We start from the raw sequence: 6058 nt of genomic DNA, 5'->3' as shown, positions 1-6058 counted from the left end.
GGTGCGATATCTAGCTGTTTTCGAGCTCTTGGTTTTTAACGTGGACCGATAAATCGGAGAGCACCTCCTACGTTTAGCAAGTACTGAGTACTCTACCTGCGTATGCCAAGCACCAGGGAAGGGAGCTATTTGGTACCAATATATTAACTTCCGGCATGACGCAGTTCGGGATTGAACCGGGACATTCCATATCCACAGTGACAGCTCTACCACTAATTTAAGCTATCTGGACGGTCAACATAACAACTCAGATGCCTTACATGCGTTTAAGAACAGTCCGTATACATGTGAGTTTCCAGCGAAGTTGGCCTGATTTGTTATACGAAACGAACTGGCCAACCAATTCAGCATTCTTCATTGGCATTCTAGAACATCATCTATAAATTAATTTATTCATTTAACTATACGCCCACGAGTTACATTGATTTGATGAAAACATGTTCATTTTCACCAAAAGTTCCGATACAACAATTTGAAGGGAAGTGAACAAACTACATTTGGAACAGTATTCTTGTTTAAATATGCAACGCTACGATTCATGTAACATTGATATGCTACAGAAACTTAAAATTAACAACTGTAACGTACGACGTCAAACAAACACCAACAGATCCCTTCAGAGAAAAGCATGCTCGACCCTGAAGGGGTCCACTGGTCTTTATATACACTAAATTCTCTATTCACACAGAGCCCTGGCTTTGCTACTTTGCTACTTTGCATATCACCAACCATATCAGCTCAATGACACCTCCACCACTTCTCTGTTGACCAATATTGCTGTTACTATTCATTGACAAGTATTCTAAAACGCCTTTTTGTTTAATCTTTCGGGAAGCCTATGGTTATTCTTGACCAAGGCGTTCAAGCAATGGAATTACAATTAACTGAACATTAAAGTTTGAAAAAAGATCTAGTATATATGTTCACGTTCTTGATGATTCCCGAGATAATTATTCTTTGTTCCATTTTTGCTTTAAGCATTTTATATAATCTAGCCCTTAACATAAAGAAATGTAAACAAATTTGATGATTCCAACTCTAAGCTAAACATCAGAAAATCCCTCGAGATTCTAGTAAAGTTTTCACTCTGAATGTCCAGTTGATTTACGCCATTATATTGTGTGTCAGTTAACTTTTATTTGATAGGCAAGTTTGATCATTTGTCTTTCTTTCGTCATTGCTACATTCAATAAAAAACCTGATGATCGATGTCTAGCGATGGACATATAATGTTAAGTCTACCTAATTATCCATACATAAAGCTGTGTTGTGTTGGGATGTTGACGCCATGCAATGGTTTAAAGAGATTCAGTTGAATGTTGTCAATGCCATCTATTTTGTTACAAATACCATACTTCTTAACCATAATTGAGTATCGGAACTATCCATAAGTTGGTAATGAGCTCCATATTAAAGCTGACGCCATTAGTTAAAAATGTATAAGTGCTCTGGCAAAGGTTAGCAAAAAAAGGATGTTCTTTTCAACACGCAGTAATTGTCGATGTGAGATTATAGGGGCTTCTTTAAAGCAATTGACAACTGTACAGGGGCGAGTCCAGGATTTGACGTAAATAGCGGCGTAACATAGGGGCGTAACCTTTTGACTTGTGCCCCTTCCTCAGAACCGAAATCTAGTTGGTTGGAAGTGACATGGGGGGGGGTACTTCCTCGAGAAAACAATCTCTTGTCTACAACTTTTCCGGGTTGGTGTCAACAAACCAAACTCGCATTATGGCTTGATCCCGTGTTTCATCACGGCTATATATATATATATAGTGTCATGGAGATTCTCGAGCTCTTTTCGAATATACCCATTGGTTCGGTGTAAAGCATCGATAAACGGGATACAAGTTAAGTTTCCTGGGTTTAACCATTTCTGAGTACTCAAGTTTTTAGCATGACTTCCTCAGTTACCAATACCGTACCTTTTCGTGCCGCTCTGTGTTGAACCATTTCGATCTGATATGGGGTATTTTTTGTACGTCGAGGGAACCATTGATATTCCTTGAATGTCATGACACAAATCTTTGGTCTCTCGGAGGAGAGTGATTTAGGCTTGAGACTGTTAAAGCTGATTAAGGCCGGACGCTAAACATAGTGGCATGGCATGGCATGGCATTTGGTATGCCTCGGCTTCCCAAGGCTCAAGCTGATCAAGGTGGCAGTGCTTTTATAGCTTCGTCTGTCATTCTTATAGGCCAAATTTACTCAGGGTCTGGTAGGTTCTACGCCACCAGAACCATACAAAACAACAGAGTGTTTTTAAAATTAAAACCAAATTAAGAAAACTGCGTGTTTAAAGCTATAATCATATTATAATCATGAAACAAGTTAAACTGAGTAAACTAGTATCTTGCTTTAATTTTTTTTATGAAAATGCAAATATATAGCTTTATTTTAAGGATTTACATTGCCTTATTGCTTTTCCAAACGCCTGCTGTATAAATTGGTTTTGAAAATAGAAGACTCAATTTGGTATACCCTTTTCTTCCAATACAAAAAGGCGGTCATCCGCGAAGAGGCGTGCGATAGACGTTGCTGAGACGTCTGGCAGGTCGTTTATATACTAGTATAGAGCAGCAGACCTTTAGATTGCATTCAAGTCAGAGATGGTGTTTTTGTAGCATTTTCTGCTCAAACGGTTGATACCAAGCCAACGAACAACCCCTTTTCTTTCATTGGCGGTGATAGGACACGGCCTTAATAATTCATTAAAGCGTTATGGCACGAACAAAGTTGAAGATATAGTTATGAACAATAAAAGCTCGTGCGGATTTCGTACGGGCTTGGTGGCATTCGTATGCTCAAGTATGCGTAAAACAGATCTCACCAAACGACTTTATTCGCAGATCAGACGAGACCTAGCTACGGATGACCTGCACGACGTGGTAAGACGAATTAAGGGACATGAACCTCCTGCGATGTGGTAGTCACATGCATACGTGAGTTTTACGGGTTTTCTTTACGATTATCTGACTAAGTGATCTCCAGAAACCATACATATCCGTGTACACACGCCGCGGATGTGCATGCATGTACCATGAATTGCGTTATTGGTTTAGGAACGTCCGTAAATTCATTCATCTGCAAACCGACCGCAAAAAGTTTTGACTACGCAAGCGGTAAATGAGCTCGTTTTGGGGTTCCAAACCGTACACGGCCCGCAGTGACATACACGTATGCGTTTCATATATAAGTCACACGCTGTAGACTTGTTGGCCCCTAGGAGACCCGCGGGACTGTCTACATGCCTTATAAGGTTGAGAAGCAAAAACACACCGGATATTCACCGCTAAAGAATCTGGATAGCTTCATTCATAGTGACAAAAACAGAAAGGCCAAGATATTCAATAACGCATGTAAGTCCGTTTTTCCCAAACATGGACTGTATTACAATAGTCACAGCCGGTGTTCGAAAAAATAATTCTGGTCTTAAAAAATGCAAAGACACTTATCCCGACATATCCACCGTGTTGTTGAAACTCGCTGCTAATGTGCAGAGAAATGGTAACACGATTGGCAGAGAGAATAATGTTTGTTTGTATCAAAAACAATTCTCGATACACTATCAATACTGAATACAGTCTCCACGGCAGACCACCGACACAAGCCTAGGCGTCACATTGAATGAAAATCTGAAGCTTAAAAAGAATCTCTGCAAGACAACTGCCAAGTCCAACAGATCCTGGGATTCATCTTCATTCTTGGAGATTTCACAAAGTCAGTGATGAGCGCCAATATTATGCCCCACATTTTTGTTACATAAATTAAATATAAATTTATGTGAAAATGATAATTGAAAATTACAAATATTTATTTTATTTGGATAATATGTATATTTTGTTAAATAACTCAGAATTACTTATTTATATATAGTTTAAGAATAACTATTATGACTAAAAACTCCTTATCGAACTTTACATGTCTATAAATCATGTAAACATATTAATGCCTGCAGCCTGTATAATATTTTTGGCGGTTAATAAATATCTTTTTAGATTCTTAACTTGTTTTTAAGTTTAATAATTTGGCCACCATAGGCTTAGTGGTGTCCTTTAATTACATTAATTGATGTCAACCTATCATATATTTTTCTTCAAAACAGTAGCACAATCCCTCAGGCTACTCAGCTTCAATTTTAGAATTTTTGTACTGACAAGTTAATGATTTAATGATGCTTATCAAATCTGAGATCTGTATCATATTGTTAAAAACTTAGTATTTAAGATGAAGCCTGTGTCCTGAAAATCATAAAATACTTGATATTTAAACAAGCTTCATCTTCATTATTCAGCTCAGTCAGTGAAGCTCCCATTTTCGGGAACAATCTCCTCAGCGACCCGACAACTCCCGCAACCACCTATTTGACAACTCTCGACAGCCGCACTAAGCTCGTCACGACCGGCATAAAAGATTTGGTGGGAAAACCGGCGATTAATGACAACGCCAGCAAATCGACAGTATTACCTGCGCAGTACAGTCAGTGAGCAACAGCCACCAGACGCTGTGACAGGAACTGCCTACGAGGATTCACTTCACCTTAGTGATATCAGTGACTCGGCTGTCGAAGAGACTATCGTCTTTGAGGTAATTAGGGAAGAGGAAACCGAAATGGGAGCAATCACATTGCCAAAGTTTTCTGGAAACCCAAAGAACAGGGAAGAAGACTGGCAAGTGTGATGCACTGAATGGGCTGAAGAGAAGATGAAGTACGAGCAAGAATTTCTTCAAACGTATCATAAGAATGAAAAGCTCAGAAGAAAAACAATGTTGCATTAAGATTTCAATATACCGTGATGTTCTGTAAGTTTACAAATGACTAGGTACCCCTTTATTTTTTATGGGCGCTTTTCTGTCTTATCTTCTTCTATCTTAACTCAGTAATGATTCTGATTTGACAAACCTATTGCAATATATAGGTGCTTTTGACAAGCTTGTTGAAATAAATAAGTGCTCTAGCTCTCTCTCTCTTCTTTCTCAGAATCGTTGCTGGTGTTTTAAAACCCTTTCTAACTTTCAGTGATACCAGGTGTTGTATGAATCTTACCAGTTCTCATGTTGACATTATTGTTTTTCTTGTGCTATTGTTATTTCTTCACTTCAGTAATTATATGCTAGTAATTATATGCTAATATGTATTTTAGATTCCGAACTGTGTTTAGAAATCACATGCAGAAGTCAATATGTCCTCATTGTTGAGGTCACACTACAAAATACCCTGTTTTCTTCAACTTTTATGCTGCCTATAACAAATGAATAAAAGGAAGTTAGACATTTTCATGACATGATATACTAATACCAACAAGACGACATGCCATAGTCATCGATTTATATATAACTATGTATTATTTTGTTTCTCTACATATATGTCACTGCATACATGTTTAAGGTAAATTTGATTTGCCTTTGCGTTACTATGTTTATGTTTAATATTATGACCTAAATGTTCAACACTTTTCAAACTTTGGGGACCAAAGTCTCCGTAGAAGGGGGGAATATTATGCCCCACATGTTTGTTACATAAATTAAATATAAATTTATGTGAAAATGATAATTGAAAATTACAAATATTTATTTTATTTGGATAATATGTATATTTTGTTAAATAACTCAGAATTACTTATTTATATATAGTTTAAGAATAACTATTATGACTAAAAACTCCTTATCGAACTTTGCATGTCTATAAATCATGTAAACATATTAATGCCTGCAGCCTGTATAATATTTTTGGCAGTTAATAAATATCTTTTTAGATTCTTAACTTGTTTTTAAGTTTAATAATTTGGCCACCATAGGCTAAGTGGTTTCCTTTAATTACATTAATTGATGTCAACCTATCATATATTTTTCTTCAAAACAGTAGCACAATCCCTCAGGCTACTCAGCTTCAATTTTAGAATTTTTGTACTGACAAGTTAATGATTTAATGATGCTTATCAAATCTGAGATCTGTATCATATTGTTAAAAACTTAGTATTTAAGATGAAGCCTGTGTCCTGAGAATCATAAAGGACTTGATATTTAAACAAGCTTCATCTTCATTATTCAGGTATGT

This window comes from Mya arenaria, chromosome 4 (assembly GCF_026914265.1).
Source record: "Mya arenaria isolate MELC-2E11 chromosome 4, ASM2691426v1".
In the NCBI taxonomy this organism is placed as follows: Eukaryota; Metazoa; Mollusca; class Bivalvia; order Myida; family Myidae; genus Mya; species Mya arenaria.
Note: the sequence above shows the minus strand (reverse complement) of the source record.